Raw genomic sequence first — 20,418 nt, 5'->3', positions numbered from 1 at the left:
GTAGCCATTGACAACGGTGATCCCCCAACATACAGCTTGCCATGGAAAGGAGTATGAATGATTGGATGAAGGCAATAGGAAAGCAGAGGTTCAGGAGGAACAAAGCATCTTCATACGCTTATCTGAAATTCCTACCAATGAATTGCATAAGTATCTCTATCATATTTTTTGTTTTATTCATCTTTTAATTATCAATTCTCCATAACCATTTGAATCCGCCTGACTGAGATTTACAAGATGACCATAGCTTGCTTCAAGCCGACAATCTCCGTGGGATCGACCCTTACTCACGTAAGGTATTACTTGGACGACCCAGTGCACTTGCTGGTCAGCTGCACGGAGTTGTGTGAAAAGTGTGCGATTACGATTTTGTGTACCAAGTTTTTGGCGCCGTTGCCGGGGATTGTTCGAGTTTGGACAACTGACGGTTCATCTTGTTGCTCAGATTAGGTAATTTTCTTCTTGTTTCAACCTTTATTTTATTTTCAAAAAGTTTTCAAAAATCTTTCAAAAAAAAATTTTCTTCTTTTTCATTTTTCCAAAATAATTTTTGAAAAAACCAAAAAAATTAATAAAATCATAAAAACAAAAAAATTTTGTGTTTCTTGTTTGAGTCTAGTGTCAAATTTTAAGTTTGGTGTCAATTGCATGTTTTAATGTTGCATTAATTTTTGAAAACTCATGCATGGTGTTCTTCATGATCTCCAAGTTGTTCTTGATGATTGTCTTTGTTTGATCTTTAATTTTTCTTGTTTTGTGTCTTTTATTATTTTTCATATACATTTTTGAATTATTAGTGTTTAAAGTTTAAAAATTTTAAATTTGGTGTCTTGCATGTTTTTTTTTTCTTAAAAATTTTTCAAAAATGTGTTCTTGATATTCATCTTGATCTTGAAAGTGTTCTTGGTATTCATCTTGATATTCAAAGTGTTCTTGCATGCATTTTTTGCTTTAATCTTAAATTTTCATGTTTTAAGTCATTTTTGTGTTTTTCTCTCTCCTCATTAAAAATTCAAAAATCAAAAAAATATCTTTCCCTTTTTCTACTCATAAATTTCGAAAATTGGGTTTGACTTAGTCAAAAATTTTTAAAACTTAGCCATTTCTTATGAGTCAAGGCAAAATTTTCAATTTAAAAATCCTATCTTTTCAAAACTTTTTCAAAAATCAAATCTTTTTCAATTTTCTTCTTAATATTTTCAGAAATTTCAAAATGATTTTCAAAATCTTTTTCATATTTTTATTTCATATTTTCGAAATTAATGCTAACATTTAATATCTTGATTCAAAAGTCTCAAGTTGTTACATGCCTATTAAGAAGGGTTCAATCTTTAAATTTTAAAAATCATATCTTTTAGTTTCTTGTTAGTCAAGTAATCAACTTTAATTTTCAAAATCAAATCTTTTTAAATTTTTCTTTCAAATCTTTTTCAAAATAAATTTCAATCATATCCTTTTCAAAATCAATTTCAAAATCCTTTCTAACTTCTTATCTTTTCAAAATTGATTTTCAAAATATTTTTCAATTAACTACTTGACTTTTTGTTTGTTTTACTAATTTTTATCTTTTTCAAAACCACCTAACTACTTTTCTCTCTCCAATTTTCGAAAATCACTAACCACCATTTCAAAAATCTTTTTAATTAAGTAATTTATTTAGTTTTCAAATTTTATTTTAATTCTCTTTTTAATTTTCGAATACAAACCAATAATTTATTTAAAAACAAAAATATTTTCTTTTTATTTTAATTTAAATTCGAATTCTCTCTCTCATCCCTCTCTATTTATTTATTTACTAACACTTCTCTTCTTCTTATAATTCGAACCCTTTCTCCTTCTCTGTGTTCAAATTTTTCTCTTCTCATTCTTCTACTCTTCTCTTCTTCTACTCACATAAAGGAATCTCTATACTGTGACATAGAGGATTCCTCTTCTTCTCTGTTCACTTTTTTTTCATGAGCAGGAGCAAGGATAAGAACATTCTTGTTGAAGCTGATCCGGAACCTGAAAGGACTCTAAAGAGGAAGCTAAGAGAAGCTAAAGCACAACTCTCTGGAGAAAACCTTGTATAACTTTTTGAAAAAAGAAGAAGACATGGCTAAAAACAACAACAATGGTGGAGATGCAAGGAAGATGCTTGGTGACTTTATTGCACCCTCTTCTGACTTCTATGGAAGAAGCATCTCAATTTCTCCAATTGGAGCAAACAACTTTGAGCTTAAGCCTCAATTAGTTTCTCTAATGCAGCAGAATTACAAGTTTTATAGACTTTCATTGGAAGATCCTCATCAGTTCTTAGCTAAATTCTTGCAAATCTGTGACACTGTTACGACCAATGGGGTTAATCCTGAGGTCTACAGACTTATGCTTTTCCCTTTTGCTGTAAGAGATAGAGCTAGGACATGGTTGGACTCACAACCTAAAGAAAGCCTGAACTTTTGGGAAAAGCTAGTCAATGCTTTCTTGGCCAAATTCTTTCCACCTTAAAAATTGAGTAAGCTTAGAGTGGAAGTCCAAAACTTCAGACAGAAGGAAGGTGAATCCCTCTATGAAGCTTGGGAAAGATACAAGCAACTGATCAGAAGGTGTCCTTCTGGCATGCTTTCAGAATGGAGCATTTTATGTATATTCTATGATGGTCTATCTGAATTATCCAAGTTGTCATTGGACAACTCTGCTGGTGGATCTCTTCATCTGAAGAAGACGCCTGAAGAAGCCCAGGAACTCATTGAAATGGTTGCAAATAACCAGTTCATGTACACTTCTGAAAGGAATCCTATGAGTAATGCGATGACTCAAAAGAAAGGAGTTCTTGAGGTTGATACTCTGAATGCCATATTGGCTCAGAACAAAATATTGACTTAGAAAGTTGATGAGCGGACAATTTATACACTTTTTTGGCATTGTTTTTCGGTAGCTTTTAGTATAATTTAATTAGTTTTTACTATGTTTTTATTAGTTTTCAAGAAAAATTTACATTTCTGGACTTTACTATGAGTTTGTGTGTTTTTTTGTGATTTCAGGTATTTTCTGGCTGAAATTGAGGGACCTAAGCAAAATCTGATTCAGAGGCTGAAAAAGGACTGCAGATGCTGTTGGATTCTGACCTCCTTGCACTCGAAATGGATTTTCTGGAGCTACAGAAACCCAAATGGTGCGCTCTTAATTACGTTGGAGAGTAGACATCCAGGGCTTTCCAGTAATATATAACAGTCCATACTTTGCTCAAAGATAAATGATGTAAACTGGCGTTTAACGCCAGTTCCATGTTCCATTCTGGTGTTAAACGCCAGAAATAGTTTACAAGTTGGAGTTAAACGCCTAAAACAGGTTACAACCTGGCGTTCAACTCCAGAAACAGCCTAGGCACGTGTAAAGTTCAAGTCTCAGCCCCAGCACACACCAAGTGGGCCCCGGAAGTGGATTTTTGCATTATCTATCGTAGTTCACTCATTTTCTGTAAACCTAGGTTCTAGTTTAGTATTTAAACAACTTTTAGAGACTTACTATGTACCTCATGACATTTTACACATTTCATATTGTATTTCTGATGGCATGAGTCTCTAAACCCCATGATTGGGGGTGAGGAGCTCTGCTGTGTTTTGATGAATTAATGCAATTACTACAGTTTTCCATTCAATCACGCTTGTCTCTATTCTAAGATATTCACTCGCGCTTCATCCTGATGAATGTGATGATCCGTGACACTCATCACCATTCTCAACCTATGAATGTGTTCCTGACAACCACTTCCGTTCTACCTTAGATTAAGTGTATATCTCTTAGCCTCTTGGTTCATGATCAGAGTCTTCGTGGTGTAGGCTAGGATTATTGGCGGCCATTCCTGAGATCCAAAATGTCTAAACCTTGTCTGTGGTATTCCGAGTAGGATCTGGGATGGGATGACTGTGACGAGCTTCAAACTCACCAGTGCTGGGCGTAGTGACAGACGCAAAAGGATCAATGGATCCTATTCCAACATGAGTGAGAATCGACAGATGATTAGCCGTGCGGTGACAGCGCATTTGGACCATTTTCACTGAGAGGACGAATGGTAGCCATTGACAACAGTGATCCACCAACATACAGCTTGCCATGGAAGGAGACCTGCGTGCGTGAAGAAGAAGACAGTAAGAAAGCAGAGATTCTGAGGACAGAGCATCTCCAAAACCTCAATCTGTTCTCCATTACTGCATAACAAGTAACCTTTATTTCATGTTATTTAGTTTTCATAAACAAAAGTAATTTTTATTATTAATCTCCTGACTAAGATTTACAAGATAACCATAGATTGCTTCAAGCCAACAATCTCCGTGGGATCGACCCTTACTCACGTAAGGTATTACTTGGACGACCCAGTGCACTTACTGGTTAGTGGTACGAGTTATGAAAAGTGTGTTTTACAATTCGTGCACCACAAGTCAATATGATTTCTCAGAGTTTGACTGGAATGCGAGCTGCATCCGGCAGTACTAAGGAAGTCTCCTCTGAAGGAGAAGCCTATGACCCTGAGAATCCTGGAATGGAAGAAGTGAATTACATGGGAGAATCCTATGGAAACACTTATAACCATTCATGGAGAAATCATCCTAATCTCTCATGGAAGGATCAACAGAAGCCTAATCAAGGCTTCAATAATAATAATGGTGGAAGAAATAGTTTTGGCAATAGCAAACCTTTTCCATCCTCTTCTCAGCAACAGACAAAGAATTCCAAGCAGAGCATCTACGACTTAGCAACCATAATCTCTGATCTAAGTAAGACCACTCATAGTTTCATGACTGAAACAAGGTCCTCCATTAGAAATTTGGAGGCACAAGTGGGTCAGCTGAGTAAAAGAGTTACTGAACTCCCTCCAAGTTCTCTCCCAAGCAATACAGAAGAGAATCCATAGAGAGAGTGCAAGGCCATCAACATACCCCACACGGCCGAACCTGGAGAGGAGGAAGAGGCAGTGATTTCCAATGAGGAAGACCTCAATGGATGTCCACTGGCCACCAAAGAGTTCCCTAATAAGGAACCAAAGGAATCTGAGGCTCATACAGAGACCATTGAGATTCTACTGAACTTACTGTTGCCATTCATGAGCTCTGATGAGTATTCTTCCTCAGAAGAGGATGAAGATATTATTGAAGAGCAAGTTGCTCAGTATCTAGGAGCAATCATGAAGCTGAATGCCAAGTTATTTGGTAGTGAGACTTGGGAGGATGAACTTCCATTGCTCATCAATGAACTGAATGATCTGGTTCAACTGAAATTACCTCAAAAGAAACAGGATCCTGGAAAGTTCTTAATACCTTGTAACATAGGCACCATGACCTTTGAGAAGGCCCTGTGTGACCTGGGGTCAGGGATAAACCTCATGCCCCTCTCTGTAATGGAGAAACTAGGGATCTTTGAGGTGCAAGCTGCAAGAATCTCACTAGAGATGGCAGACAATTCAAGAAAACAGGCTTATGGACTTGTAGAGGATGTCTTAGTAAAGGTTGAAGGCTTTTACATCCCTGCTGATTTCATAATCCCAGACACTAGGAAGGATGAGGATGAATCCATCATCCTTGGATGACCCTTCCTAGCCACAGCAAAAGCTGTGATTGATGTGGACAGAGAAGAGTTAGTCCTTCAATTAAATGAGGACTACCTTGTGTTTAAGGCTCAAGGATCTCCATCTGTAATCATGGAGAGGAAGCATGAGAAGTTTCTCTCAATACAGAGTCAAACAGAGCCCCCACACTCAACTTCTAAGTTTGGTGTTGGGAGGCCACCATTAAGCTCTGAATCTCTGTGAGGCTCTCTAAAAGATCACTGTCAAGCTATTGACATTAAAGAAGTGCTTGTTGGGAGGCAACCCAATGTTATTTAATTATATTTATATATTTGTTTTCCATTGTTATGTTTTCTTTAGGTTGATGATCATGTGAAGTCACAAAAACAACTACAAAATTCAAGCAAAACGAAAAACAGCATCAAAAATAGCATACCCTGGAGGACAGGCTTACTGGCGTTTAAACGCCAGTAAGGATAGCAGAATGGGCATTTAACGCCCAGCCTGGCAGCATTCTGGGCGTTAAATGCCAGAATGGGCAGCACTCTGGGCGTTTAACGCCAGAAAAGGCTGTCTGGCGTCTGGCTGGCGTTAAAAGCCAGAAATGGTAGACAAACTGGCGTTTAACGCCAGAAAAGGGTGTCTGGCTGGCGTTAAACGCCAGAAAGGGGCAGCAGACTGGTGTTTAACACCAGGAAAGGTAGCAGAGCTGGCGTTAAACGCCAGATTTGGCACACTGAGGGCGTTTAAATGCCAGAATGGTCCAGGGACTCGAATTCCTTGACACCTCAGGATCTGTGGACCGCACAGGATCCCCACTTACCCCATCTCTTCTTCTCTCCTCTTCACACCTTTCCATAACACTCTTACCCAAATACCCTTCACCTATCAAATCCTCCACTCTTCTCCAAACTCTCTTTACTACTCACATCTATCCATCATAAAACCCCACCTACCTCACCATGCATATTCAAACTATTTCCCTCCCAAACCCAACCCCTCATACACACTTCCCCCTCCCTTGGCCGAACCCACCACACATCTCCATCTCCTCCATTTCCTCTTCTTCTCCTCCTTTCTTTCTTCTTTTGCTCGAGGACGAGTAAACATTTTAAGTTTGGTGTGGAAAAAGCCCCGCTTTTTGTTTTTCCATAACCACTAATGGCACCTAAGGCCGGAGAAACCTCTAGATAGAGGAAAGGGAAGGCAATTGCTTCTACATCCGAGTCATGGGAGATAGAGAGATTCATCTCAAAATCCCACCACTAAGAAAAGGATAGAGCAAACAAGAGAGCCCACTCATGGACCTCAACAAGAGCATGAGGAAATTCCTCATCATGAAATCCCTGAGATGCCTCAAGGGATGCACTTTCCTCCACAAAACTATTGGGAGAAAATTAACACCTCCCTAGGAGAATTAAGTTCCAATATGGGACAACTAAGGGTGGAGCACCAAGAGCATTCCATCCTCCTCCATGAAATTAGAGATGACCAAAGAGCCATGAGGGAGGAGCAACAAAGGCAAGGAAGAGACATTAAGGAGCTCAAGCACTCCATAAGATCATCAAGAGGAAGAACAAGCCGCCATCACTAAGGTGGACCCGTTTTTTAATTTTCTTGTTCTTATTTTTTTGTTTTTCGAAAATTATGCTTTATGTTTTATTTATGTTTGTGTCTTATTACATGATCACTAGTGTCTAAGTGTCTATGCCTTAAAGCTATGAATGTCCTATAAATCCTTCACCTTTCTTAAATGAAAAATGTCTTAATTGAAAAAGAACAAGAAGTACATGAATTTTGAATTTTAAAATAGTTTAATTATTTTGATGTGGTGGCAATACTTTTTGTTTTATGAATGAATGCTTGAACATTGCATATTTTTGATATTGTTGTTTATGAATGTTAAAATTGTTGGCTCTTGAAAGAATAATGAAAAAGGAGAAATGTTATTGATGATCTGAAAAATCATAAAATTGATTCTTGAAGCAAGAAAAAGTAGTGAAAAGCAAAAGCTTGTGAAAAAAAAACAGTGGCGAAAAAAAGAAAGGAAAAGAAAAAGCAAGCAGAAAAAGCCAATAGCTCTTTAAACCAAAAGGCAAGAGCAAAAAGTCAATAACCCTTTAAACCAAAAGGCAACGGTAAAAAAGACCCAAGGCTTTGAGCATTAATGGATAGGAGGGCCCAAAGGAATAAATCCTGGCCTAAGCGACTAAACCAAGCTGTCCCTAACCATGTGCTTGTGGCGTGAAGGTGTCAAGTGAAAAGCTTGAGACTGAGTGGTTAGAGTCGTGGTCCGAAGGAAAAAGAGTGTGCTTAAGAGCTCTGGACACCTCTAATTGGGGACTCTAGCAAAGCTGAGTCACAATCTGAAAAGGTTCACCCAGTTATGTGTCTGTGGCATTTATGTATCCGGTGGTAATACTGGAAAACAAAATGCTTAGGGTCACAGCCAAGACTCATAAAGTTACTATGTTCAAGAATCAACATACTGAACTAGGAGAATCAATAACACTATCTGAATTCTGAGTTCCTATAGATGCCAAATATTCTGAACTTCAAAGGATAAAGTGAGATTACAAACCTGTTCAGAAGCAAATAGCTAAAAGCCCCGCTTATCTAATTAAGACTGATCTTCATAGATATTTTCGGAATTTATTGTATATTCCCTTCTTTTTATCCTATTTTGTTTTTAGTTGCTTGGGGACAAGCAACAATTTAAGTCTGGTGTTGTGATGAGCGGATAATTTATACGCTTTTTGGCTTTCCTTTTAGGTAGTTTTTAGTATGTTTTAGTTAATTTTTATTATATTTTTATTATTTTTTATTCAAAAATCACATTTCTAGAATTTACTATGAGTTTGTGTATTTTTCTGAGATTTCAAGTATTTTCTGGCTGAAATTGAGGAATTGAGCAAAAATCTGATTCAGAGGTTGAAAAAGGACTGCAGATGCTGTTGGATTCTGACCTCCCTGCACTCGAAGTGGATTTTCTGGAGCTACAGAAGCCCAATCAGTGCTCTCTCAATTTCATTGGAACGTAGATATCCTGGGCTTTCCCGCAATATATAATAGTCCATACTTTGCCCAATATTTGATGGCCTAAACTGGCGGTCCAAGTCAGCATAAAAATTCTAGCGTAAAACGCCCAAACTGGCACTAGAATTGGAGTTAAACGCCCAAACTGGCACAAAAGCTGGCGTTTAACTCCAGGAACATCCCAAGCATGAAAAAGCTTCAATACTCAGCCCATGAACACACCAGTTCTCTATAAACCCTAGGCTACTAGTTCTCTATAAATAGGACCTTTTACTATTGTATTTTCATCTTTAGTTCATCTTGAGATCTATCTCTGGACGTTTAGTCCTTAGACCATGGGGGCTGGCCATTTGGCCATGCCTGGACCTTGTTCTTATGTATTTTCAACGGTGGAGTTTCTACACCTCATAGACTAAGGTGTGGAGCTCTGCTGTTCCTCATGAATTAATGTAATGTACTATTGTTTTTCTATTCAATTCAAGCTTATTCTTATCCCCAGATATTTACTCGTACTTCAACCTGATGAATGTGATGATCCGTGACACTCATCAGCATTCTCACCTATGAACGCGTGCCTGACAACTACTTTTGTTCTATTTGCAATAGCTTGAGTGTATATCTCTTAGCCTCCATTCCGTGAGATCAGAGTCTTCGTGGTATAAGCTAGAATCAATTGGCAGCATTCTTGAGATCCAGAACGTCTAAACCTTATCTGTGGTATTCTGAGTAGGATCTGGGATAGAATGACTGTGATGAGCTTCAAACTCGCAAGTGTTGGGCGTAGTGACAGACGCAAAAGAATCAATGGATCCTATTCCAATATGAGTGAGAACCGGCGTATGATTAGTCGTGCGGTGACAGCACATTTGGACCATTTTCACTGAGAGGACGGACGGTAGCTGATGACATGTCATCATGTCATGTTTTTCTATGCCTTTTTTCTTTAGTTTCAATAGGTTTTATGCACTTTCTTGAGCCATAAGCAAGCCAAGTGGGTAGATTTTCATGCTTCCTTTGATTTAATCAACCATGTATGAATTCATGCTATTTCATGAGGTTTTATGCTAAAATTGTCACATATTATGAAAGAATGAATATCTCATGATTTTGAGCATAGCTTTGATGTGTTTGGTTGATTAATGATAGGTGAAGAAGGCTTGGAGAAAGGGTGAAGCAAGAAGGAATAGCTAGGAGTAAAGAGAGGACAATGGAATAAGTTGAACCAGGAAGCAAAAACTTTTGGGTGAAAAGTTAGCCTCAAAGTTAGACCCCTAACTTGGAGGCTAACGTTGGCACATGAAATTCACCCCTGGGCCCCAAAAGTTTGCGCCAACGTTAGCCCCCTAACTTTGAGGCTAACGTTGGCATGAAGAGAACCTCCCTGGGCACCAAAAGTTTGCGCCAACGTTAGCCCCCTAACTTGGTGGCTAATGTTGGCACATGAAATTCACAAGGGGAGGAGCAAAAGTTTGCGCCAACGTTAGCCCCCTAACTTTGAGGCTAACGTTGGCGCCACACACCACAACAGCTTGAAGGGGTATACTTCCAACAAGAATAACTTGAGCTACAGAGCTCCAAATGAGGTGATTCAAGAAGCATTGGAAAGTAGGAATCAAGAGCTTTCCAAGCATATATGGCACTGCATGGTGGATACTAAAATTGAGGGAGAAAACTACCCCGCAATGTGCATAAACGAACATGGTGGCAACCTGCAGTGAGGCCAACTGACCTCTGCACCTTCAACGGAGTATAACTCGAGCTGTAGAGCTCCAAATAATGTGCTCCCAACGGCATTGGAAAGTAGACATCCAGGGATTTCCAACAATGTATAATAGTATGGGGTGGACAATACGTTTGAGCCTCCAGAACTGGCGTTTTCGCCAACGTTTGAGGCAAACGTTACCTCAAACGCTGCACACCAAAGCCAGCAACCATGCCCTCTTCAAATGATCATTACTTGAGTTGTAGATGTCCAATTGAAGTGATTCTAAGTGGGTTAGAAAGCTGACATTCAGAGCTTTCCAACCATATATGATAGTCTATATTGGGCATAAAATTGGCAACATGACAAGAGGACAAAGTTGGCGCCATAAATGTGCATAAGGGAGGCCAACGTTAGGGTCAAAGTTAGACCCCTAACGTTGGCACCAACGTTCATACCAGCAAGTTTTGTGGGCTGCTATGAAAAGTTGGAGCCAAAGTTAGACCCCTAACTTTAGCTCCAACTTTTGGTCCAACTTTTGCAAACTCAACCCGGTTCAATTCGGTTCCTCTTCAAACTCCAAGAGCAATCAACCAAGGCCTTTATCAACCCAATTCCATCAAGAGCAAGGGCCCAAATGATCATCACTCAAAGGCACAAGAAATAGATAAAATAGGAATTTCATTTAATTGTAATTTGTTTTTAATTTCATTTTCATTTTGTAGAAATGCCTATAAATAGGCATCTGTTTCATATTTGTAAAGGGAGGCTGGCTCCACGAGGGAGCATTAGGATTTGAGAGCTCTCTCTTAGTTTTCAATTTCGTTTTGAATCTTGGGTTGAGAATTAAAGAAATTCTGTTTCAATCTCACCTTGAAAATTTTCTTGTTTACTTTCTCTGCACAATTGAATTTCCATTCCTGTTTACTACTTCACCTTCTCTTGGCTTCTGAAATTTACTTTTCTTTAATTTCTCTTGCAATTGTTCTAAGCTTTGATTTACTGCTTTCATTTAATTTTCCTGCACCCAATCCCCTTTACTTTCATGCAATTTACATTTCTTGCTCTTTAAGTTTCAATGCAATTTACTTTATGCACTTTAATTTTCCTTGTCATTTACATTCTGTTGGCTTCAATGGTCACTCAAATCACTCAATGTTAGCTTGACTAAACTAATCACCCACTAAAATTGCTTGATCCATCAATCCCTGTGGGATCGACCTCACTCCCGTGAGTTATTATTACTTGATGCGACCCGGTACACTTGCCGGTTAGATTTGTGTGTTTTGGGAGAAATTTATTTTTCACCAAAATACTCATCAGTAGCCATTGACAACGGTGATCCCCCAACATACAGCTTACCATGGAAAGGAGTATGAATGATTGGATGAAGGCAATAGGAAAGAAGAGGTTCAGGAGGAACAAAGCATCTTCATACGCTTATCTGAAATTCCTACCAATGAATTGCATAAGTATCTCTATCCTATTTTATGTTTTATTCATATTTTAATTATCAATTCTCCATAACCATTTAAATCTGCCTGACTGAGATTTACAAGATGACCATAGCTTGCTTCAAGCCAACAATCTCCGTGGGATCGACCCTTACTCACGTAAGGTATTACTTGGACGACCCAGTGCACTTGCTGGTCTGCTGCATGGAGTTGTATGAAAAGTGTGCGATCACGATTTCGTGTACCAAAACTCTAGAATTCATTCTAAGAAAAATTTTGAAGAAAAATATATTTTTTTTAAATTTTTCGAAATTAAAAATAAAAAGCTTAAACATAAAATAAAATTACCCAATCTAAGCAACAAGATGAACCGTCAGTTGTCCAAACTCAAACAATCCCCGGCAACGGCGCCAAAAACTTAGTACACAAAATCGTGATCGCACACTTTTCACACAACTCTGTGCAGCTGACCAGCAAGTGCACTGGGTCGTTCAAATAATACCTGACATGAGTAAGGGTCGATCCCACGGAGATTGTCGGCTTGAAGCAAGCTATGGTCATCTTGTAAATCTCAGTCAGGCAGATTCAAATGGTTATGGAGGTTTGATAATTAAAAGATAAATAATATAAAATAGGATAGAGATAGTTATGCAATTCATTGGTAGGGATTTCAGATAAGCGTATGGAGATGCTTTGTTCTTCCTGAACCTCTGCTTTCCTATTGCCTTCATCCAATCATTCATACTCCTTTCCATGGCAAGCTTATGTTGGGGGATCACCATTGTCAATGGCTACCTTCCGTCCTCTCAGTAAAAATGGTCCAAAATGTGCTGTCACCGCACGGCTAATCATCTATCGGTTCTCACTTATGTTAGAATAGGATCTATTGATCCTTTTGCGTCTGTCACTACGCCCAACACTTGCGAGTTTGAAGCTCGTCATAGTCATCCCATCCCAGATCCTACTCGGAATATCAAAGACAAGGTTTAAACTTTCTGAATCTCAAGAATGCTGCCAATTGATTCTAGCCTATACCACAAAGACTCTGATCGCACAGAATGGAGGGATCTGTTGTCAGGAGAGGCAACCATGCGTCGTAAATTGGAAGGCTAAGAGATACACACTCAAGCTCTCGCAGATAGAACGGAGGTGGTTGTCAGGCACACGTTCATAAGGGATGATGATGATGAGTGTCATGGATCATCACATCCATCAGGTTGAAGTACGAGTGAATAGCTTAGAACAAGAATAAGCATGAGTTGAATAGAAAAATAATAGTACTTCGCATTGATTCATGAGGAACAGCAGAGCTCCACACCTTAATCTATGGGGTGTAGAAACTCCACCGTTGAAAATACATAAGAACAAGGTCTAGGTATGGCTGAATGGCCAGCCCCCATAAAGGTCTAAGATAGCATAAGACTAATCAAAGATGAGAATACAATAGTAAAAGGTCCTATTTATAGAGAACTAGTAGCCTAGGGTTTACAGAAATGAGTAAATGATGCAAAATCCACTTCCGGGGCCCACTTGGTATGTGCTTGGGCTGAGCATTGAAGCTTTTTTGTGCTTGGGCTGTTCCTGGAGTTAAACGCCAACTTTGGTGCCAGTTTGGGCGTTTAACTCCAATTCTGGTGCCAGTTTTGGCGTTTTTACACCAGAATTTTTATGCTGACTTCGAACGCCAGTTTGGGACATCAAATCCCGGGCAAAGTATGGACTATTATATATTGCTGGAAGCCCAGAATATTTACCTTCTAACGAAATTGAGAGCATGCTAATTGGGATTCTGTAGCTCCAGAAAATCCATTTCGAGTGCAGGAGGGTCAGAATCCAACAGCATCTGCAGTCCTTTTTCAGCCTCTAAATCAGATTTTTGCTCAGGTCCCTCAATTTCAGCCAGAAAATACCTGAAATCATAGAAAAACACACAAACTCATATTAAAGTCCAGAAATGTGATTTTTATTTAAAAACTAATAAAAATATAATAAAAATTAACTAAATCATACTAAAAACATACTAAAAACAATGCCAAAAGCGTATAAATTATTCGCTCATCAATGGCCAACTTGTCGGGTTAGGACTATATTCACAATGTTAATTCCACTCTTGGACAATCAAGTTTCTAACCTATATGCAATTTAGCGCCATTACCTGGGAGTTCACTTTAAGTGTAATGAGTGCTACTATTTTGGTTGTTGTAAATATGTGAATATTGTAAATACTTGACTTTGGTTTGCTACTTGGCTCTAATCGTAAATACCACTTCCCTTGATGAGCGGATAATTTATACGTTTTTTGGCATTATTTTTACATAGTTTTTATTATGATTTAGTTAGTTTTTAATATATTTTTATTAGTTTTTAAATAAAAATCACATTTCTGGACTTTACTATGAGTTTGTGTGTTTTTCTGTGATTTCAGGTAATTTCTGGCTGAAATTGAGGGACTTGAGCAAAAATCAGATTCAGAGGCTGAAGAAGGACTGCAGATGCTGTTGGATTCTGACCTCCCTAAACTCAAAGTGGATTTTCTAGAGCTACAGGAGTCCAAATGGCACGCTCTCAATTGCGTTGGAAAGTAGACATCCAGGGCTTTCCGGCAATATATAATAGTTCATACTTTGTCCGAGTTTAGATGATACAAACTGGCATTCAACGCCAGCTTTCTGCCCTATTCTGGCATTAAACGCCAGAAACAGGTTGCAAAGCAGAGTTAAACGCCAGAAACAAGTTACAAACTGCCATTTAACTCCAAGGAAGACCTCTACACGTGAAAGCTTCAATGCTCAGCCCAAACACACACCAAGTGGGCCCGAAAGTGGATTTCTGCATCATTTACTTATTTCTGTAACCCTAGTAACTAGTTTAGTATAAATAGAACTTTTTACTATCATGTTAGAAATCTTTTGATCATTTTTTAGGGTATCCTTGTATCACTTTTGATCTCTTGATCACGTTTAGGGGGCTGGCCATTCGGCCATGCCTGGACCTTGTTCTTATGTATTTTCAACGGTAGAGTTTCTACACACCATAGATAAAGGTGTGGAGCTCTGCTGTTCCTCATGAATTAATGCAAAGTACTATTGTTTTTCTATTCAATTCAAGCCTATTTCTTCCCTAAGATATTCATTCGCACACAAGAACATGATGAATGTGATGATTATGTGACGCTCATCATCATTCTCACTTATGAACGCGTGCCTGAGAAACACTTCCGTTCTACATGCAAACAAGCTTGAATGCATATCTCTTAGCCTACTGATCTATGATCAAAGTCTTCGTGGTATAGACTAGAACTATTGCCAACTATTCTTGAGATTCGGAAAGTCTAAACCTTGTCTGTGGTATTCCGAGTAGGATCTGAGAAGGGATGGCTGTGACGAGCTTCAAACTCGCGAGTGCTGGGCGTAGTGACAGACGCAAAAGGTTTACTGAATCCTTTTCCAGTATGATCGAGAACCGACAGATGATTAACCGTGCGATGACAGTGCATTTGGACCATTTTTACTGAGAGGACGGGATGTAGCCATTGACAACGGTGATGCCCAACATATAGCTTGCCATGGAAAGGAGTATGAATGATTTGATGAAAGCAGTAGGAAAGCAGAGGTTCAGAAGGAATAAAAGCATCTGCATACGCTTATCAAAAATTCTCACCAATGAATTACATAAGTATTTCTATCCTATTTTATATTTTAATTATATTTTAATTATCAAATCTCCATAACCAATTGAATCCGCCTGACTGAGATTTACTAGGTGACCATAGCTTGCTTCAAGCCGAGAATCTCCATGGGATCGACCCTTACTCACGTAAGGTTTATTACTTGGACGACCTAGTGCACTTGCTGGTTAGTTGTGCGAAGTTGTGACAAAGAATTAAGATTATGAACGTGTGTATTAAGATTTTGGTGTTGTTACCAAGGAATGAACAATCACGATTTTTGTGTACCAAGTTTTTGGCGCCGTTGCAGGGGATTGTTCGAGTTTGGACAACTGATGGTTCATCTTGTTGCTCAGATTAGGTAAATTTTATTTTAATTTTAAGCTTTTTGTTTTTATTATTTTTATTTTTATTTTTTGAAAAAATTTTCAAAAAAAATATAAAATAAATTATTCTATGGCTTCAGAATTTTTAAGAATGAATTCTAGAGTTTTAAGATAACATGTTGAAGCCTGGCTGGCTGTAAAGCCATGTCTAATTTTTTTTGGACTGAGGCTTCCTCTTCTCATGCTTGAACTATGTATGCTAAAGCTTGGCTGGCTAGTAAGCCATGTCTAATTCCTGGACTGGAGCTTTAGACTAACATTGCATGATTCCTGGAATTCTTATTAAAAATTTTTGAAATCCTTATTTTTCTTTTTCCAATTAATTTTCGAAAAATTACAAAAAAATTTAATAAAATCATAAAAACAAAAAAAAAAATTTGATGTTTCTTATTTGAGTCTTGTGTCAATCTTTAAGTTTGGTGTCAATTGCATATTTTTTATTTTTCTTAAAATTTTCGAAAACTCATGCATGATGTTCTTCATGATCTTCTTTTTTTTATCTTTAAATTTTTCTTGTTTGGCGTCTTTTCTTGTTTTTCATATGCATTTTCAATTTGTTAGTGTCTAAAGTTTGAAAATTTTTATATTTGGTGTCTTGCTTGTTTTTCTTTTCTTAAAAATTTTCAAAAATATGTTCTTGGTGTTCATCTTGACATTCAAAGTGTTCTTGGTGTTCATCTTGACATTCAAGGTGTTCTTGCATGCATCATGTGTTTTGATTCATAATTTTCATAATTTGAGTCTTTTTGTTGTTTTTCTCTTTCTTCATTAAAAATTTAAAAATAAAAAAAATATCTTTCCCTTATTCACTCATAAATTTTCGAAAATTTGAGTTGACTTTTTCAAAATTTTTTAAAATTTAGTTGTTTCTTATGAGCCAAATCAAATTTTCAATTTAAAAATTCTATCTTTTTTCAAATCTTTTTCAAAAATCAAATCTTTTTCATTTTTTCTTTCATAATTTCGAAATTTTCAAAATTTATTTTCAAAATCTTTTTCTTATTTTTATTTCATATTTTCAAAATTAATGCTAACAATTAATGTGATTGATTCAAAAATTTTAAGTTTGTTACTTGCCTAGTAAGAAAGCTTCAATCTTTAAATTTTAAAATCATATCTTTTTGTTTCTTGTTAGTCAAGTAATCAACTTTAATTTTCAAAATCAAATCTTTTTAAATTTCTTTTTCAAATCTTTTTCAAAATAAATTTCAATCACATCTTTTTCAAAATCAATTTCAAAATCTTTTCTAACTTCTTATCTTTTCAAAATTGATTTTCAAATCTTTTTTTCAATTAATCTTATCTTGTTTGATTCTTATCTCTTTCAAAACTACCTAACTAATTCTCTCTCTCTAATTTTCGAAAATCACTAACCTCTTTTTCAAAATTTCTTTTTAATTAACTAATTGTTTTAAATTTTAATTTCATTTAATTTCATTTTTCTTCTTAAAATTTTCGAATTTTAACTTTAATTTTAAATTAAAAATAAAAATATTTTTATTTTATTTTATTTAATTTTCGAATTCTTCCCTCTCTCATCTCCTTCTAATTATTTATTTATCTACTAACACTTCCCTTCTACTCAAAAATTCGAACCCACTCTTCTCCTCTGTGTTCAAATTTTTATTTTTTCCTTCTTCTATTCTTCTCTTCTTATACTCACATAAGGAATCTCTATACTATGACATAGAGGATTCCATATTTTCTTTTCTGTTCTCTTCTTTTTCATATGAGCAGGAACAAGGATAAGAACATTCTTGTTAAAACTGATCCTGAACCTGAAAGGACTCTTAAGAGAAAGCTAAGGGAAGCTAAAGCACAACTCTTTGGAGAAAATCTGACAGAAATTTTCGAAAAAGAAGGAGACATGGCCAAAAATAATAACAATGATGGAGATGCAAGGAAGATGTTTGGTTACTTTACTGCACCAAATTCCAACTTACTTGGAAGAAACATCTCAATCCCTGCCATTGGAGCAAACAATTTTGAGATAAAGCCTCAATTAGTTTCTCTGATGCAACAGAATTGTAAGTTTCATGGATTTCCATCAGAAGATCCTTTTCAGTTCTTAACTGAATTCTTGCAGATCTGTGATATTGTTAAGTCTAATGGGGTTGATCCTGAGGTCTACAGGCTTATACTTTTCCCGTTTGCTGTAGGAGACAGAGCTAGAATATGGTTGGACTCTCAACCTAAAGATAGCCTGAACTCTTGGGATAAGCTGGTCACGGCTTTCTTAGCCAAGTTCTTTCCTCCTCAAAATCTTAGCAAGCTTAGAGTGGATGTTCAAACCTTCAAACAGAAAGAAGGTGAATCCCTCTATGAAGCTTGGGAGAGATACAAGCAACTGACCAAAAAGTGTCCTTCTGACATGCTTTCAGAATGGACCATCCTGGATATATTCTATGATGGTCTGTCTGAATTATCTAAGATGTCATTGGACCATTCTGCAAGTGGATCCATTCACCTAAAGAAAATGCCTACAGAAGCTCAGGAACTCATTGACATGGTTGTAAATAACCAGTTCATGTACACTTCTGAAAGGAATCCTGTGAGTAATGGGACGCCTCAAAGGAAGGGAGTTCTTGAAATTGATATTCTGAATGCCATATTGGCTCAGAATAAAATATTGACTCAACAAGTCAATATGATTTCTCAGAGTCTGAATGGATTGCAAACCGCATCTAACAGTACTAAAGAGGCATATTCTGAAGAAGAAGCTTCTGATCCTGAGAACCCTGCAATAGCAGAGGTGAATTACATTGGTGAATCCTATCGAAACACCTATAATCCCTCATGGAGAAATCATCCAAATTTCTCATGGAAGGATCAACAAAAGCCTTAACAAGGCTTTAATAATGGTGGAAGAAATAGGTTTAGCAATAGCAAGCCTTTTCCATCATCCACTCAGCAACAGATAGAGAATTTTATGCAGAATCCATCTAAATTAGCAAATATAGTCTCTGATCTATTTAAGGCTACTCTAAGTTTCATGAATGAAACAAGGTCCTCCATTAGAAATTTGGAAGCACAAGTGGGCCAGCTGAGTAAAAGAGTCACTGAAACTCCTCCTAGTACTCTCCTAAGCAATACAGAAGAGAATCCAAAAAGAGAGTGCAAGGCCATAACCTTACTTGGTGTGGCCGTACCCAGAGAGGAGGAGAAGGGCGTGAATCCTAGTGAGGAAGACCTCCTGGGACGTTCACTGAGCAATAAGGAGTTTCCCTTTGAGGAACCAAAGGAATCTGAGGCTCATCTAGTGACCATAGAGATTCCATTGAACCTCCTTTTACCATTCATGAGCTCTGATAACTATTCATCTTCTGAAGAAGATGAAGACATTGTTCAAGGGCAAGTTGCCTAGTATTTAGGAGCAATCATGAAGCTGAATGCCATGCTATTTGGTAATGAGACTTGGGAGGATGAGCCTCCATTGCTCATTAATGAACTGAATACCTGGGTTTAGCACACTTTACCACAAAAGAAACAGGAACCTGGTAAATTCCTAATTCCCTGTAACATAGGCACCATGACCTTTGAGAAGGCTCTGTGTGACCTTGGGTCAGGGATAAACCTCATGCCACTCTCTGTAATGGAGAAACTGGAAATCTTTGAGGTACAAGCTGCAAGAATCTCACTAGAGATGGCAGATAAATCAATGAAACAGGCTTATGGATTAGTAGAGAACTTATTAGTAAAGGTTGAAGGCCTTTACATCCCTGCTGATTTCATAATCCTAGACACTGGGAAGGATGAGGATGAATCCATCATCCTTGGAAGACCCTTCCTAGCCATAACAAAAGCTGTGATTGCTGTGGACAGAGGAGAGTTGGTCCTTCAACTGAATGAGGACAAACTTGTGTTTAAAACTCAAGGATCTCCTTCTGTAACCATGGAGAGGAAGCATGAAAAGCTTCTCTCACTGCAGAGTCAACTAAAGCCCCCACAGTCAAACTATAAGTTTGGTGTTGGGAGGCCACAACCAAACTCTAAGTTTGGTGTTGGGAGGTCCCAACAATGCTCTGAACATCTGTGAGGCTCCATGAGAGCTCACTGTCAAGCTATTGACTTTAAAGAAGCGCTTGTTGGGAGGTAACCCAATGTTATTTAATTATATCTATTTATTTTCCATTTCTATTCTATGTTTTCCTTAGGTTGTTGATCATGTGAAGTCACAAAAACAACTGAAAAATCAAAAACAGAATGAAAAACAGCATTAAAAATAGCTCACCCTGGAGGAAGAGCTTACTGGCGTTTAAACGCCAGTAAGAAGCATCAAACTGGCGTTTAACGCCAGAAAGAAGCATCAAGCTGGCGTTAAACGCCAGAAACAAGCACCAGACTGGCGTTTAACGCCAGAACAAAGCATGGAATTGGCGTTAAACGCCAGAAACAAGCAGCAAGCTGGCGTTTAATGCCAGACATGCATTCTAAGGGCGTTTTGCACGCCTAATTGGAGCAGGGATGCTAAGTCCTTGACCCCACTGGATCTGTGGACCCCACAGGATCCCCACCTACCCCACCTCCTCCTCTCTCCTCTTCACACCTTTTCATAACTCTCTTCCCCAAATACCCTTCACCAATCACCTCCATACCTCTTCCCTAAATAACCTTAACCACTCACATCC

General features: G+C 37.7%; 2 non-coding genes across 2 annotated transcripts; both read right to left on the bottom strand.

Annotated features, from left to right (window-relative positions):
* Window positions 1-2,496: 2,496 nt before the first annotated feature.
* LOC112752730 (small nucleolar RNA R71) lies at window positions 2,497-2,600 on the bottom strand. Its single transcript, XR_003177151.1, has one exon. It is a non-coding gene; the product is annotated as a small nucleolar RNA R71 (small nucleolar RNA).
* Window positions 2,601-18,059: 15,459 nt separating this feature from the next.
* LOC112752174 (small nucleolar RNA R71) lies at window positions 18,060-18,167 on the bottom strand. Its single transcript, XR_003176621.1, has one exon. It is a non-coding gene; the product is annotated as a small nucleolar RNA R71 (small nucleolar RNA).
* Between the last annotated feature and the right edge of the window lie 2,251 nt (window positions 18,168-20,418).

Source organism: Arachis hypogaea, chromosome 15 (genome assembly GCF_003086295.3).
Source record: "Arachis hypogaea cultivar Tifrunner chromosome 15, arahy.Tifrunner.gnm2.J5K5, whole genome shotgun sequence".
Lineage (NCBI taxonomy): Eukaryota > Viridiplantae > Streptophyta > Magnoliopsida > Fabales > Fabaceae > Arachis > Arachis hypogaea.
This window is presented reverse-complemented; position numbering and strand designations above follow the sequence as displayed.